Here is an 18,369-nt window from a genome sequence, read left to right on the forward strand (position 1 = left end):
AGATATTACAATGGAGTCCACTGGATTCTTTCTAATTATAAGTGTACAATGTAACTGGTTTATAATCACCTCTGTTGATGGAAGCATTGTTATAAGGTGTACAGTATTTGTGTTTCCATGTATAAATAGTAAATTGTTAACATTGTGTATACCTACAGTTTCTATTACAAATGTGGGCTATTGCTAGTTATGTACTCCTTGGCTAAAAATACTAATTAGAATATTTTTACCCTTCTGTAAAAAATTAGTGCGATCTCTGGTTGACACTACATATCACAACAGATTTTCTGCAAAAGAATATATAAGTGAATAGGCACTATTTTTTCGCTGCGTGGAAAAGTTCTCTAAAAGTAGGAGTTTTAACCCCTAGATCGCACACGCAGCTGTGACATTCGTGTTATCATGGATACTTTTTGGTGGAGTATGTACTGTCTCTTCAATCATTTGTACCCTCATTCAGACACTGAATTGTAAATTTGAAGGAAACAGTATTTATGGTTTTATTCCTCACAGTTATGACAAAAATAAAAAAAAAGTCAAAACTCTGCCATTAAGATACGTTACCTCTGTTTTTCAACTTGCAGCAGTCCTGCAAGCTGCATAAAATAGATAAAGAATAATCTTTGAGCATCAGCATGTTGTGCTTCAAATGTTATCCCATTTCTAGAATTTTCTTACTTAGAGGATGAGTGCCTGAAAAGCACAAACATCAGAATTTGGAAATAGGCGTTTGGGCATAGTATATCCCATCTCACAGGTAAGCCAACTTAATAAAAAATATATGAAAGTCGGTTGGGACATTATTAAAAGGGCTGTCTTAACTTTTTAAATGGGTACAAAGGCAAAGTGCTTGTAAAACAATCAACATTGCAATTTACCCCTTATTATAAATCCTCTCCATTTTCAAACATGGAGAGATTTTTAATTTTTTAGTGTACAGATTGTTGTATATTCCTCAGTATATGACACAGACTTGCAGCAATGTGATAGGTCCATTTTAGGTTTAATTTGTTCAACCTTGATCTATAAGTTCAGATATTTGCTGTTTTTTTTTAATTGTTTCTTTAATTTGGAGAATGATTTCATTACGCCATTGTACTTAATAATAAAGAAAAATTCAATCTGCCATTCATTATTCCCTCTTTGAAATGCATGTCTTTTAACCTAAAATGACTTAATTGCTTGCAGTTGTATTTATTGAAAACGTTGCCTCATTTGACGTCAGTACCACCTATGTATCATAGTGCTTAAAGCCATATTCCACCCTGGGGCTCAAAAGCAGGCCCGGACTGCTAATCTGCCTCATCGGGCAGATGCCTGGTGGGCTGGTCTGTTAGGTCATAAAATTGGCTGCCTGGCTACTGTTGTCAGTGTACCATTGCGTATCGGTGAGTCAGGCTTTGTGCCCACTATGCGTTTTCCAAGCATTTATGCTGCGGAATTTCCGCAGCATAAACGCTTGGGAAATGCTTGGTAATCTGCCCCCCATGGTCCCCAATGAAAAGCCGCAATGTCAATGCCCATGCTGCGGATTTTTCCGCAGCATTAATGCTGCGCTCAAAAATCCGCAGCATGTCCATTAATTTTGCGGACATGCAGCGTAATCGCTGCCATTGACTTGCATTGAAACGAATAATATCCGTGTCAGTACATTTGTACACACGGATATTATGCGCTTCTATGTGCGGATGGTACCCAAGTCTGGAGGAGAGGAGACTCTCATGCAGACCTGGGTACCATAGAACCTGTAAAAAAAAAGAATTTAAAATAAAAAATAAAGTTTATACTTACCTTCCCGGTGTCCTCCCAGTGTTTTGTCTGCTCCATCACATGGCTCAATGACGTCACCGTAGGTCCTTCACAACAGCGCGAGACGCCCAACACACCGGACGCAGCGGAGATAACACCAGGAGGACATCGGAAGGCAAGTATAAACTTTATTTTTTACCATTCTTATTCTTTTTTTTAACTAACTTGGTCACACTACTATAAATCCATGCCGGTTGCATGGATTTATATAGTGTGAACAAGTTGTCAAGCACTTTTCCAAGTGATGCTAAAATCACTTGGAAAAGCGCTTGATAACCCGCATGCAGAAATGCATGCAAAAACGCTTGACAAACTCTTCTACCTGGCGGGAAAAATGCATGTAAAATCCACATGCGTTTTTCCTGCCAGGGAGAAGCGTAAAAAATATGCAGCATTTCTGCATCGTGGGCACTTAGCCTTATGCATTCTGTGTGGAGTCTAATCTGCTTATCTACTTATCTTTATGGTAGGTAAATAAACAAATGACTGGACAACTCAGAGTTCTAAGAGTTTAGGATGGGCAATCCAGACAGATTTGACTTTGAAAAGCTGGTCTTGTATATTGTGCACTAATTAATAAGTTTTAATGCCTCTAAGGCTGTGTGCCCACTATGTGGCAATTCCGCTGCAGAAACGCTTAAAAAATGCATGGTAGAAGGTCTAATATGTTCCCCAATGACAATCCGCATCTGCTGTGCACATGCTGCGGAAATTTCCACTGCGGTTTACCATTGCGGAAAAATCCGCACCACTACCAATTATTTTGCGGAATCGCGGCGTTTTCACCACCATTGTCTTGCATTGAATCACATAATATCCGCATGACTACATGTGCACATGCGGATATTAAGCGATTCAATGTGCGGATGGTACCCGGGTTTGGAGAAGAACAGACTCTCCTCCAGACCCGGGTATCATAGTACCTGTAAAAAAAAATAATTAAAATAAAAAAATCAACATTATACTCACCTTCTGATGGCCTGCGTTCTCCATAGCGATCCATTCTGGCCTCCTGGCAGCTCACAATGGTCTAAAAGGACCTGCCATGACATCATTTAGTCATGTGACGGGTCACGCGCGTGACCCGTCACATGACTAAATGACATCAGGGCAGGTCCTTTTACACAAACGCTAGACACCGGGAAGACCGGACGCATCGGAGAAGGAGACCGGGGGCCATCAGAAGGTGAGTATAATATTTATTTTTTATTTTTTATCATTCTTTTACGGTCACACTATATAAATCCATGCCGGTTGCATGGATTTATATCGTGTGACCAAGTTGTCAAACACTTTCCAAGTGATGCTAAAATCGCTTGGAAAGCGCTTGATAACCCGCATGTGAAATCTCATGATCAAAACGCTTCACTTATGCTTGTCCCTGGCAGGAAAAACGCATGTAAAATTCGCATGTGTTTTTTCTGCCAGGGAGATGCAGAAACGCTCAGGAAAATCAGGAGCATTTCTGCATCGTGGGCACATAGCCTTACTGCAGTTTGCTCTGAAGAGTTTGTCATTGTCAGAACAGTCATTCACACAGGTACCATTCCTCCTGTATTCACTGGGAAAATACTAATGTGATTACAAAATGACAGTGTTCATGAAGCAGAGCTGGGCTATGTTAAGGTGGCAAGAATTCCAGAACTGACACAAACTGAACAGTACCACTTCTCCTGTCCTGTATATAAACACTGCACAGTACCACTTCTCCTGTCCTGTATATATACACTGCACAGTACCACTCCTCCTGTCCTGTGTATATACACTGCACAGTACCACTTCTCCTGTCCTGTATATATACACGGCACAGTACCACCACTCCTATCCTATATATATATACACTGCACAGTACCACTTCTGTGTACATACAATGCACAGTACCACTTCTCCTGGCCTGTATATATACACTGCACAGTACCTCTTCTGGCCTGTATATATACACTGCACAGTACCGCTTCTCCTGTACTGAGTATCTATACTGCAGGTCTTTTTTTTTATTGATAGAATAAGTACAGTACATGACAGAACAATAATACATTACAGGACACCAAACATAAGAACAAAACAAGACAACAAATCACAGAAAATAAAAACAAAATAAATCCCCCCAGGAATATATACATATACAAGAAATAAATATAAAACCTATAAAACCTCCGGCCCAGCTTCATTCATACTACTATATACAATCCCACACAACGCTCACACTGTCCTATATACACATAAAACACCATCCTATATACAAGATTATATACAATAAAACACTAGAAACACAAAACACTAAACCTAATATAACGTATATACAACAGGAAACTAACACTAACCTACTGGTCCCACTGCCTGACCTTAATCACACCCTTACCGCACCTCATTCACACCACAGAAATATATATAAAAACACACCTACACTAACTATCCCGCCACCCCTGATCCAGCTCTGGCCACAAAGTTCAGGATTACTCCGAGCTAGGATCAGGCCCCAAATTTTTCCCCAGGCGGGGCCTGGACCAGGCCAGATCAGTCCTCTTATCACCGCTGATGAAGAACTCCCCCAAATCCCCCACCCAACCTAACTAAAACCCCCTATTATACATTATATACAATATATACAGAACACAACCTACACACTCACCATCCAAGGCTCAAGTTCGATGCCTGCAAACCTTCTATTCAGGAGACAGAAATACAAAACAAAAATCTAGGGTGGAAAGACATCAGCCCACCACCAGGATATAGGAGTACTACCGGACTAAGGCACCCTGAAGGAAAAGCCCCTCCAGAGACGGGCCACCCTCCGGGCACCCAGTCTTTCATACTCCAGAGAACGTACCTTCACCAGGTCACCTAGGATGTTCCTACAGACTTCATCTACATGGAGGATTTTACTCTGCGTCGAGACTAAAACTCGTGCGTTCCACGTGAAATACCTGACCACTGCGCTGACTATGAATAAAGTGTCTCGGTCCCTTCTCCCAAGGTCTCTGAACGCTCCATAGGCCCACCCAGCGTAGGACAGAGTAGCCAGCCGCGGCCAACCAATGGAAGCCCCCACCCTGTTGTACACCTCTGTATTAAAGGGACAATGAAGCAGGAAGTGCTCCATGCTTTCCAGCACATTAGCACAAGCCTCATGGGGGCAATTCCTGTCCTCGGAGCTCCTGAACTTCAAATTGTCCCTCACATACAGCTTACCATGGAAGCAGCGCAAAGTCAAGTCCCAGTACTTCTCGGGGATCCTGCTGGAATTTAACAAACTCAACCCAACCTCCAGATCCCGACTTGGGCAGTCTTTGAGGGCCAATGGACTCTGAAAATGAGAAAGCAAGACCCTCTCATCGAGGAGTTTCCTCGGGAGGGACCTCACCTCCCACATTCCCAGACCCCACCGGCGGATCATTTTCAGAACCGGGGTAACGTAAGCTGGGAGATGCCCATGTGGTGTGCGAAGATCCTTCAATCTTCCCCCTGTCTCCCATTCCTGGAAGAAAGGCTGAAACCATCCCTTGCAGGAGAATACTCACAGAGGAGCCCTCTCTTTCCAGAGGTTTGCCACGTTTACTTTCAAGAGGGTGTTCACTAGGAACACCACGGGGTTCACCATATTCAAACCCCCTAGTCTCCTCGTGCGGTAAGTGACCTCCCGCTTGACTAGTTTCAGTCTGTTCCCCCATAACATCTGGAAGAACAGACTGTAGACCCGTGTCCAGAGAGGCTCTGGCAAGACACAGACGCTGCCCAGGTAGATTAGCAAGGGGAGCAGGAAAGCTTTGCACAGACCAACCCTTTCCCTCAGGGTCAAAGACCAACCCCTCCATTGGTCCACTCTTTGGGCGACACCTTTGATTCTGCCTTCCCAGTTTTTCGTGGGGTAATCACCCTGGCCGAATTCGATGCCCAGGACTTTGGCATGTTCTTGGGGTTTGAGGAGAGTGTCCAGAAGATCAAACCCGGGATCTCCACCTCCCAGCCAGAGACTCTCACACTTATCCTGGTTGACCTTGGACCCGGATGCCGCCAAGTAGCGCTCCACTTCTGACATCACCACCACTGCCTCCTCTTGCGAAGAAACAAAGATGGTGACATCGTCCGCGTAGGCCACCACCCTCAGGATAGCCTCCGGCGCCGCCCCGCCCATCCTCACCCCCGCCAACAGTCCACAATCGATCCTTCTGAGGAAGGGATCGATCGCAAACGCGTAAAGCAAAGGGCTAAGAGGACAGCCCTGACGGACACCTGATCCTACCCCGAAAGGTCGTCCAATCCACCCATTCACCAGAGGGAAAGTCTCAGCCCCTGCATACAAGGTCTTAAGCCAGTCCACAAACCCTCCAGGCAGACCATACCTCAAAAGAGTGGACCAGAGGTACTCGTGGTTAACCCGACCGAAGGCTTTATCCTGATCCAGGGTCAGCAAGAACCCCTTCCAGAGGCCCGCCCTGCCATGCTCCACGGCCTCTCGGACACCTAGAACAGCACTAAAAGTGCTACGGCCAGGAACGCAACAGTGCTGAACCTCCGAAAGGAGCCGGGGTGCAAACTTCACCAGCCTGTTGAAAAGTATCTTAGCCAAAATCTTCCTGTCCACATTGAGAAGTGCTATGGGACGCCAGTTCTCAATGCGTGACGGATCCTTACCCTTTGACAAAATGATCAAAGCTGACCTCCTTAATGATCTCGGCAGAGTGCCCGAGGAGAGACACTCGTTAAACACCAGAGTCAAGAGGGGGACCAAAGAGTCCCTAAAGGTCCTAAAGAACTCGGATGTTAAGCCATCCGGACCTGGCGACTTTTTGGGCCTAAGCCCATCGATCGCCAGTCTCACTTCCTCTTCTTTGATCGCTTCTGCCAAATCGCCCAGCAAGAGGTCAGCCCCTGGCTGAGGAACAGATTCAGCCAGGAAAGCAGACATCCCGTCACGATCAAGCTCCCTCCTTCCCAAGAGGTGCGAGTAGTAGGAACTGACGACCTCCAAGATCCCTGATCTGGACCTTCTCAGGGACCCCGTACTGTCCACCAGCCCCGTCACCATCTTACAGAAACTGTAAGATGTCAGTGAATAGTAAGGGTCGGGCGAGCAGTACTTCCCGTAGTCTCTCTCGAAAACCATAGATGCGTGCCTATCGTACTGACACCTCTTCAGCAAGGACTTCACTCTGGAGATCTCCTCGTGGCTACCTCCAGTCGAGACAAGATGCTCGAGTTTCCTCCTCAGGCTCTGATACAGGCGATCCCTGTTCAGGCTTCTGAGGTTCGAGAGCTGCCGGAAGAATCTCACCACCCGATGTTTGAACATTCCCACCACTCTGACTTAGTGTTACTTAGGCCCAGCAATGGTACCTGGCTCTGAAAGAATTCCTCAAAAGACCGTCTTACAGCTTCTTCCTCAAGGAGTGACGAATTCAGCTTCCAATAGCCTCTTCCCATCCGAGGAGTCTCTGTAACGTTCAGAGAAAACAATCAAACAGTGATCGGAGAACTCCACCTCCACAACCGACAACTGCGAAGAGACGGCCTCCTCCTTCAAATAAAACCTGTCTAGCCTAGACCTGCACTGACTACCTCTAAAAAAGGTGAATCCTGTGTAGCCCGGGTTGTGCCGGATGTGGACATCCACCAGGCGAGCCTCACTCACTATCCTGTTTAACGCGATGCAGTCATAAGCCAGCCGGTCTCAGGAACCGATCTCGTGACATTGTTGAAATCCCCTCCGAAGACCACCTGCCGACTCAAAAATAATAAAAGGTTTGATCTTCAGGAAGAGACATTTGCGGTCCCACTAGGACTGGGGACCATAGATGTTAATGAGCCAAAGCTCTTGTCCCCCCATGGAGACATCTAGGATCAAGCATCTGCCCATTTCTAATTCGATCACTCGTCTGCATTCAACCGCTGCGGTCTTAAAAAGGACCGCCACCCCACTATACGGCTCGGCCGCAAGAGACCAGTAGGAGGGCCCATGCCTCCACTCCCGCCTTGCTTTATGCAAGGTTGATATATCGGTCAACCTGGTCTCCTGTAAAAACAAAATGTCGGCGTCAAGTTGGCCGAGAAAATGAAACGCCGTGTACCTTGCCGCATCTGACTTTATGCTGCTAACATTAATAGTTGCCAGCGTCAACGGGGTGGGTGCCGCCATCATAATTGATTGAATTAGATAGCCTTTTTCTTCCCACCACTGACAGTCCCAACCTCTTCCTCCAATAATGACGGGTTTTTAGTGCGCTTAAGACAAACAGACTCGTCCATTCTCTCCTTACATACATTCTTGCCCTCGTCTGGTGGTCCTGGGTTAGTCGTCCCCCCAGAGGGCTTTGTATTTGCCCCCCGAGAGGAAGACCCAGCCATCTCCTAAGCCCCAACCACCTTGTCCGCAACCTCCGGCCCCGGGTCCCCATTTCCCCCCTCCAGAGGGAGGTCCTGGAGAGCCCCGAACCGGTTGCAGAGATCCACCAGAGGGGGGGCGGCTGAACCCTCCAATGGTGCTTGGATCACGGCCAGAGAGTCAGAGGGGTCACACTCCAAAGAGGCAGCTCGAGACCTGGTCCCCCTCCTACCTCTGGCCATTTTTCTGTTACCCTTTTTCTTTTTCTGTGACCACTCCCCCTCTCCCTCATCTAGACTGTTACCAGAAGAGTGTTCCTGGGAAGACGTGGCGTCCTCTCGCTCTTCCCTTTCAAGTCTCTTGACCTCCTCGCTCAACTCGCTGTCTTTAGGATCCTCAGCTGCAAGTGAAGTACCTGGGTCAGAGTTTAGGGACATTACTCCCTGTCCCCTGTCCCCACGGTGTTGCTCCTGCCGCCTGATAGTGGATGGCGGCAGCTTGCTCCTCACCGGTTCCCTGCCTCCCCTGCCCCTACTGGTCCCTTCACCGGCAAGATTAGTCCCGGCTTTCGCCTGTCCCGCACTCGCTGCTTTCAGGACAGCATTGGCGAAGGAACGCGGACAGCGACTGAACAGGTGACCGAGGTCACCACACAAGTTACACCTAATCCTGCGACAGGCAGCAGCAAGATGACCAAGGTCCCCACACAGTGCGCATTTCTGGGTGGTACACTGCGCACTGAAGTGTGTGGGGCTACCGCACCTGTGACAGACCTTAGGCTGCTTCCGGTATTAAATCAAGATCCTATCCCTCCCCATAAAGGTTGAGGAGGGGATATGGGTAACAGTGTTTCCCGAAACCTTCAATCTCACCATGAAGGTCCAGGCCCCTGACCAGATACCATGGTCATCCAGATTCTTTTCGGGAATATTGGTGACCTCTCCGTATCGACTTACCCAGGTCGTAATGTCCATACAGGAAAGCGACTCGTTACTAGTCAAAACGGTCACTTTCCTGACGGAATCTTGGCGGGTTATTGCCAGGGGAAAGAGACCATGCCATTCGGGGCGACTCCGAGCCAGCTCATGGCGAGACCAGAAAAGCTCAAGGCCCTCTGGTCTCACGAAGCTGACATCGAAGTAGGAGGTCCCGTAGGGATGGATCAAGGTAAAGATGTCATATGAAGCAAAGCCCATCCCCAGAAGGAGCTCTACCACCTTCGACCTATCAGGACAGGCATCCTTGCTTACCCACTGGAGACGGACCACGTTCCTACGGTTACTCCTCTGCCCCGTTGTCGGCAGAGACCAGACAGTCTCTGCCCCTCTATCTCGGAAGTCTTAAAGACCATGTCTCTATCCAGAAAGACAGATCAACCTCCCTCCCCTCTACAGTGATGGAGCTCTCCCCTCTCCTCAGGGCGTCCAGGAGCTGCTGTTGCAAGTCACCATCTCCAGGGCCACCAGACGAGGGCGCACTACTACCCCCAGCACTGACAGCTCCTGAATAGCTTTGGGCTGAAGCCCCCGCCAATGCTGGGGGGGCAGCGGGACCAGCGCCTACTTCTCCCCCACCAACACCAGTGCTGCTCCCACCATTCACTCCACTACTACTCCCACCATTCGCAGGACCATTACTCCCATCATTCACTCCACTACTTCTCCCACCATTTGCTGCATCACTACTCCCACCATTCATTCCACCACTACCCCCACCATTTGCTACACCACTACTCCCACCATTCCCACTACTCCCAGCATTCATTCCACCACTACCCCCACCATTTGCTGCATCATCATTCACTGCACCACTACTCCCACCATTTCCACTACTCCCAGCATTAATTCCACCACTACTCTCACCATTCACTGCACTACTACTCCCACTATTCATTCCACCACTACCCCCACCATTTGCTACACCACTACTCCCACCATTCCCACTACTCTCAGCATTCATTCCACCACTACCCCCACCATTTGCTACACCACTACTTCCACCATTCCCACTACTCTCACCATCTGCTACACCATTACTCCCATCATTCACTGCACCACTACTTCCATTCCTTTACTTGTCACCCCATTACCTCTGCTGTTCTCTGCACCTTCCACAGTGACCTCCATTCCTTCCTCCCTTGTGTCTGGTGTCTCTGCACTCACACCTGCTGGGCCGGGGGAGGGGAACACTTCCAGAGACTCATTTCCCTGCAGCACCACACCCGTTTCCCTTTGGTTGCTGCTGGCTTTCTGCAGGTCGTCTCCTGGAGCGCCCTGCCCCCCTACTGCAGCATTTTGGTCCTTGTGCTGGGCAGACTGTTTGTGGGGCACCGCTGCCCGCCCTGCACCCACAGACTTTGGGATCTTAGTGTCCTTTTTGGGTGCTGGGGCACACTGCCCCCGTCGCAGCAGTGTGCCCAGTGTTCCTCGCAGATGCGTTTTTCATATCCCTCCCGGCCCCCCCAGCCCTGGTGATAACCGGCTTAGCCGCAGAGGGCAAGGAGGGAAACTCCACAGAACTTCCTATGTCCGGCGCTGTGAGTACCTCCACAGCCTCGCCCCCTGCACTGTTCCCTGCACAGATGGCAGCATCGCCGGACGTCCTTCTCCTCTCCCCACCTTGCCTCTGCCTCGAACCCACTGCAGAGCCCGTGCCTTTAGGTTTGGTGGGGTTTAAACAGAAGGTGGCAGGCGCAACATCAGACATTGGTACATACTTGTAACTCACCACCTCCTGTGCAGTTCCTCCGGTCTTCCTCTTCCTCCTCTTGGTCCCCTCCACTGGTTTGTCCTCACCGAAAGAAAACTTTGTCATGTCCACTGGAGACTCCAGCAGTCGATCTCCCTCAGCAGTCCTCCTTCCTCCTCCTCCCCCGACACTCCAGCCTCTGCTGTCGGAGTCCTCTGCCCTGCAGGGAGACCACTTGAGCTCTGGCTCTGCCCCTCACTGGCTCCAGCAACTGAGACTCCAGTCACCTCTTCATCCTCCTCCTCCTCCTCTTTACTAAGGACGCCGGCTGGCGGCTCTCCTGAGGTGTTTAACCCCTTCATTTCTGAGAACTGCCACTGGTTCTTAAACCTCTCCAGGAAGGGACCTGCGCTTTTCTCAATCCCCTCCCGGAGGAGCACTAACCTGACCACCTCGTCTCTGAGGGCTTTAAACCTCTGGGAGGTCGCGGGTCTTTCCTTGTTGGACGCCCGGGTGTTCAGGATCTGGGCCTCCCTCAGCTCCTCTTTCAACTGGGTTAGTGCTTTGCCGGCGTCCTCGTACTCTCGCAACGTGGCGACCACTTGGGAGGAGAAGGAACTTGTGCACTCGCTGGAGCTCATCTCCCCCCAGGATCTTGCTGGGCTCTTGTTCCTGGGGCCTGGGGTGCCCCGGTCTCCCTCTCTGGGCTGGCGGTGAACAGTCTCGGGGTTGGAGCAGGTGGATGTACTCTTCTTCACCCTTCCCGATCTCCTCACTCCCTCCTGGGTCGGTTGTTGAGGCTCCTTCTCCCCCGCTGGCATAGACCGGGGGATAGGAGGCTGGGAAGCCATGCCGGCCTCCCAGTAGGCCGGCCTCTCCCTGGGGAGAAGAGAGGCAGACGACAACCCTCCTCCTGGAAGTGCTTGAGCTCAGGAGGCAGGTGCTACTCTCAGCACCACTCCTCCTGTCCTGTGTATATGCACTGCACAGTACCACTTCTGTCCTGCATATATACACTGCACAGTACCACTTCTCCTGTCCTGTATGTATGCACTGCACAGTACTACTTCTCCTGTCCTGAATATGTACACGGCACAGTACCACTCCTCCTGTCCTGTATATAAACACTGCACAGTGGCACTCCTCCTGTTCTGCATATAAACACTGCACAGTAGCACTCCTCCTGTTCTGCATATAAACACTGCACAGTAGCACTCCTCCTGTCCTGTATATATACACTGCACAGTACCACTTCTGTCCTGCATTTATACACTGCACAGTACCACTCCTCCTGTCCTGCATGTATACACTGCACAGTACCACTCCTCCTGTCCTGTATGTATACACTGCAGGTCTTTTTTTTATTGATAGAATAAGTACAATACATGACAGAACAATAATACATTACAGGACACCGAACATAAGAACAAAACAAGACGACAAATCACAGAAAATAGAAACAAAATAAATCACCGCAGGAATATATATATATATACAGGAAATAAATATTATAAAACCTATAAAACCCCCGGCCCAGCTTCATTCATACTACTATATACAATCCCACACAACGCTCACACCGTCCTATATACAAGATTATATACAATAAAACACTAAACCTAATATAACGTATATACAACCGGACACTAACACTAACCTACTGGTCCCACTGCCTGACCTTACAGTCACCCCCTTACCGCACCTCATTCACACCACAGAAAACCAAAAATAACAATATATACAATAGTGACATGGACAATTTTTTTTTTTTTTTTTTTTTTTTTTTATATATTTTATATTATTTTTGTAATTTTTAATATATATACATAAAAACACAGACCTACACTAACTATCCCGCCACCCCTGATCCAGCTCTGGCCACAAAGTTCAGGATTACTCCGAGCTAGGATCAGGCCCCAAAGTTTTTCCCCAGGCGGGGCCTGGACCAGGCCAGATCAGTCCTCTTATCACCGCCGATGAAAACCCCCCCCAAATCCCCCACCCAACCTAACTAAAACCCCCTATTATACATTATATACAATATATACAGAACACAACCTACACACTCACCATCCAAGGCTCAAGTTCGATGCCGGCAAACCTTCTATCCAGGAGACAGAAATATAAAACAAAAATCTAGAGTGGAAAGACATCAGCCCACCACCAGGATATAGGAGTACTACCGGACTAAGGCACCCTGAAGGAAAAGCCCCTCCAGAGACGGGCCGCCCTCCGGGCACCCAGTCTTTCATACTCCAGAGAACGTACCTTCACCAGGTCACCTAGGATGTTCCTACAGACTTCATCTACATGGAGGATTTTACTCTGCGTCGAGACTAAAACTCGTGCGTTCCACGTGAAATACCTGACCACTGCGCTGACTATGAATAAAGTGTCTCGGTCCCTTCTCCCAAGGTCTCCGAACGCTCCATAGGCCCACCCGGCGTAGGACAGAGTAGCCAGCCGCGGCCAGCCAATGCAAGCCCCCACCCTGTTGTACACCTCTGTATTAAAGGGACAATGAAGCAGGAAGTGCTCCATGCTTTCCAGCACGTTAGCACAAGCCTCACGTGGGCAATTCCTGTCCTCGGAGCTCCTGTACTTCAAATTGTCCCTCACATACAGCTTACCATGGAAGCAGCGCCAAGTCAAGTCCCAGTACTTCTCGGGGATCCTGCTAGAATTTAACAAACTCAACCCAACCTCCAGATCCCGACTTGGGCAGTCTTTGAGGGCCAATGGACTCTGAAAATGAGAAAGCAAGACCCTCATATCGAGGAGTTTCCTCGGGAGGGACCTCACCTCCCACATTCCCAGACCCCACCGGCGGATCATTTTCAGAACCGGGGTAACATAAGCCGGGAGATGCCCGTGTGGTGTGCGAAGATCCTTCAATCTTCCCCCTGTCTCCCATTCCTGGAAGAAAGGCTGAAACCATCCCTTGCAGGAGAATACCCACGGAGGAGCCCTCTCTTTCCAGAGGTTTGCCACGTTCACCTTCAAGAAAGTGTTCACTAGGAACACCACGGGGTTCACCATATTCAAACCCCCTAGTCTCCTCGTGCGGTAAGTGACCTCCCGCTTGACTAGGTTCAGTCTGTTCCCCCATAACATCTGGAAGAACAGACTGTAGACCCGTGTCCAGAGAGGCTCTGGCAAGACACAGACGCTGCCCAGGTAGATTAGCAAGGGGAGCAGGAAAGCTTTGCACAGGCCAACCCTTTCCCTCAGGGTCAAAGACCAACCCCTCCATTGGTCCACTCTTTGGGCGACACCTTTGATTCTGCCTTCCCAGTTTTTCGTGGGGTAATCACCCTGGCCGAATTCGATGCCCAGGACTTTGGCATGTTCTTGGGGTTCGGGGAGGGTGTCCGGAAGATCAAACCCGGGATCTCCGCCTCCCAGCCAGAGACTCTCACACTTATCCTGGTTGACCTTGGACCCGGATGCCTCCGAGTAGCGCTCCACTTCTGACATCACCACCGCTGCCTCCTCTTGCGAAGAAACAAAGACGGTGACATCGTCCGCGTAGGCCACCACCCTCAGGATAGCCTCCGGCGCCGCCCCGCCCATCCGCACCCCCGCCAACGGTCCACAATCGATCCTTCTGAGGAAGGGATCGATCGCAAACGCGTAAAGCAAAGGGCTAAGAGGACAGCCCTGACGGACACCGGATCCTACCCCAAAAGGTCGTCCAATCCACCCATTCACCAGAGGGAAAGTCTCAGCCCCTGCATACAAGGTCTTAAGCCAGTCCACAAACCCTCCAGGCAGACCATACCTCAAAAGAGTGGACCAGAGGTACTCGTGGTTAACCCGATCAAAGGCTTTTGCCTGATCCAGGGTCAGCAAGAACCCCTTCCAGAGGCCCGCCCTGCCATGCTCCACGGCCTCTCGGACACCTAGAACAGCACTAAAAGTGCTACGGCCAGGAACGCAACAGTGCTGAACCTCCGAAAGGAGCCGGGGTGCAAACTTCACCAGCCTGTTGAAAAGTATCTTAGCCAAAATCTTCCTGTCCACATTGAGAAGCGCTATGGGACGCCAGTTCTCAATGCGTGACGGATCCTTACCCTTTGACAAAATGATCAAAGCTGACCTCCTTAATGATCTCGGCAGAGTGCCCGAGGAGAGACACTCGTTAAACACCTGAGTCAAGAGGGGGACCAAAGAGTCCCTAAAGGTCCTAAAGAACTCGGATGTTAAGCCATCCGGACCTGGCGACTTTTTGGGCCTAAGCCCATCGATCGCCAGTCTCACTTCCTCTTCTTTGATCGCTTCTGCCAAATCGCCCAGCGAGAGGTCAGCCCCTGGCTCAGGAACAGATTCAGCCAGGAAAGCCGACATCCCGTCACGATCAAGCTCCCTCCTTCCCAAGAGGTGCGAGTAGTAGGAACTGACGACCTCCAAGATCCCTGATCTGGACCTTCTCAGGGACCCCGTACTGTCCACCAGCCCCGTCACTATCTTGCTATTCACTGACATCTTACAGTTTCTGTAAGGGTCGGGCGAGCAGTACTTCCCGTAGTCCCTCTCGAAAACCAAAGATGCGTGCCTATCGTACTGACACCTCTTCAGCAAGGACTTCACTCTGGAGATCTCCTCGCGGCTACCTCCAGTCGAGACAAGATGCTCGAGTTTCCTCCTCAGGCTCTGATACAGGCGATCCCTGTTCAGGCTTCTGAGGTTCGAGAGCTGCCGGAAGAATCTCGCCACCCGATGTTTGAACATCTCCCACCACTCCGACTTAGTGTTACTTAGGCCCAGCAATGGTACCTGGCTCTGAAAGAATTCCTCAAAAGACCGTCTTACAGCTTCTTCCTCAAGGAGTGACGAATTCAGCTTCCAATAGCCTCTTCCCATCCGAGGAGTCTCTGTAACGTTGAGAGAAAACATAATCAAACAGTGATCGGAGAACTCCACCTCCACAACCGACAACGGTGAAGAGACGGCCTCCTCCTTCAAATAAAACCTGTCTAGCCTAGACCTGCACTGACTACCTCTAAAAAAGGTGAATCCCGTGTCGCCCGGGTTGTGCCGGATGTGGACATCCACCAGGCGAGCCTCACTCACTATCCTGTTTAACGCGACGCAGTCATAAGCCAGCCGGTCTCCGGAACCTCCTCTATCACAGGATCTCGTGACATTGTTGAAATCCCCTCCGAAGACCACCTGCCGACTCGAAAATAAAAAAGGTTTGATCTTCAGGAAGAGACATTTGCGGTCCCACTTGGACTGGGAACCATAGATGTTAATGAGCCGAAGCTCTTGTCCCCCCATGGAGACATCTAGGATCAAGCATCTCCCCATTTCTAATTCGATCACTCGTCTGCATTCAACCGCTGCGGTCTTAAAAAGGACCGCCACCCCGCTATACGGCTCGGCCGCAAGAGACCAGTAGGAGGGCCCATGCCTCCACTCCCGCCTTGCTTTATGCAAGGTTGATATATCGGTCAACCTGGTCTCCTGCAAAAACAAAATGTCGGCGTCAAGTTGGCCGAGAAAATGAAAGGCCGTGTACCTTGCCGCATCTGACTTTATGCTGCAAACATTAATAGTTGCCAGCGTCAACGGGGTGGGTGCCGCCATCATGATTGATTGAATTAGATAGCCTTTTTCTTCCCACCACTGACAGTCCCAACCTCTTCCTCCGATAATGACGGGTTTTTAGTGCGCTTAAGACAAACAGATTCATCCATTCTCTCCTTACATACATTCTTGCCCTCGTCTGGTGGTCCTGGGTTAGTCGTCCCCCCAGAGGGCTTTGTATTTGCCCCCCGAGAGGAAGACCCAGCCATCTCCTGAGCCCCAACCACCTTGTCCGCAACCTCCGGCCCCGGGTCCCCACTTCCCCCCTCCAGAGGGAGGTCCTGGAGAGCCCCGAACCGGTTGGAGAGATCCACCAGAGGGGGGGCGGCTGAACCCTCCAATGGCGCTTGGATCACGGCCAGAGAGTCAGAGGGGTCGCACTCCAAAGAGGCAGCTCGAGACCTGGTCCCCCTCCTTCCTCTGGCCGTTTTTCTGTTACCCTTTTTCTTTTTCTGTGACCACTCCCCCTCTCCCTCATCTAGACTGTCACCAGAAGAGGGTTCCTGGGAAGACGTGGCGTCCTCTCGCTCTTCCCTTTCAAGTCTCTTGACTTCCTCGCTCAACTCACCGTCTTTAGGATCCTCAGCTGCAAGTGAAGCACCTGGGTCAGAGTTTAGGGACATTACTCCCTGCCCCCTGTCCCCACGGTGCTTCTCCCGCCGCCTGATGGTGGATGGCGGCAGCTTGCTCCTCACCGGATCCCTGCCTCCCCCGCCCCTACTGGTCCCTTCACCGGCAAGATTAGTCCCGGCTTGCGCCTGTCCCGCACTCGCCGCTTTCAGGACCGCATTGGCGAAGGAACGCGGACAGCGACTGAACGGGTGACCGAGGTCACCACACAAGTTACACCTAATCCTGCGACAGGCAGCAGCAAGATGACCAAGGTCCCCACACAGTGCGCATTTCTGGGTGGTACACTGCGCACTGAAGTGTGTGGGGCTACCGCACCTGTGACAGACCTTAGGCTGCCCCCGGTAGAAAATCAAGATCCTATCCCTCCCCAAAAAGGTTGAGGAGGGAATATGGGTAACAGTGTTTCCTGAAACCTTCAATCTCACCATGAAGGTCCAGGCCCCTGACCAGATACCATGGTCATCCAGATTCTTTTCGGGAATATTGGTGACCTCTCCGTATCTACTCACCCAGGTGGTAATGTCCATACAGGAAAGCGACTCGTTACTAGTCAAAACGGTCACTTTCCTGACGGAATCTTGGCGGGTTATTGCCAGGGGAAAGAGACCATGCCATTCGGGGCGACTCCGAGCCAGCTCATGGCGAGACCAGAAAAGCTCAAGGCCCTCCGGTCTCACGAAGCTGACATCGAAGTAGGAGGTCCCGTAGGGATGGATCAAGGCAAAGATGTCATATGCCGCAAAGCCCATCCCCAGCAGGAGCTCAACCACCTTCGACCTATCAGGACAGGCATCCTTGCTTACCCACTGGAGACGGACCACGTTCCTACGGTTACTCCTCTGCCCCGTTGTCGGCAGAGACCAGACAGTCTCTGCCCCTCTATCTCGGAAGTCTTAAAGACCATGTCTCTCTATCCAGAAAGACAGATCAACCTCCCTCCCCTCTACAGTGATGGAGCTCTCCCCTCTCCTCAGGGCGTCCAGGAGCTGCTGTTGCAAGTCACCATCCCCAGGGCCACCAGACGAGGGCGCACTACTACCCCCAGCACTGACAGCTCCTGAATAGCTTTGGGCTGAAGCCCCCGCCAATGCTGGGGGGGCAGCGGGACCAGCACCTACTTCTCCCCCACCAACACCAGTGCTGCTCCCACCATTCACTCCACTATTACTCTCACCATTTGCGGCATCACTACTCCCAGCATTCATTCCACCACTACCCCCATCATTCCCACTACTCCCAGCATTCATTCCACCACTACCCCCATCATTCCCACTACTCCCAGCATTCATTCCACCACTACCCCCATCATTCCCACTACTCCCAGCATT

At 50.4% G+C, this 18,369-nt stretch overlaps 1 protein-coding gene across 1 annotated transcript in view; it reads left to right on the forward strand.

Moving 5' to 3' along the window:
- The first annotated feature begins 654 nt into the window (after positions 1-654).
- LOC141173657 (dipeptidase 2-like) overlaps positions 655-18,369 on the forward strand; it is a 621,939-nt gene continuing 604,224 nt past the window's right edge. Inside the window, exon 1 of the mRNA XM_073657957.1 lies at positions 655-757. The gene's annotated coding sequence lies outside the window, so the exon portion shown is untranslated. The remainder of the gene's footprint in view (positions 758-18,369) is intronic.

Source organism: Phyllobates terribilis, unplaced genomic scaffold, assembly GCF_046119375.1.
Source record: "Phyllobates terribilis strain yellow unplaced genomic scaffold, ASM4611937v1 Scaffold_13__5_contigs__length_258822181, whole genome shotgun sequence".
Lineage (NCBI taxonomy): Eukaryota > Metazoa > Chordata > Amphibia > Anura > Dendrobatidae > Phyllobates > Phyllobates terribilis.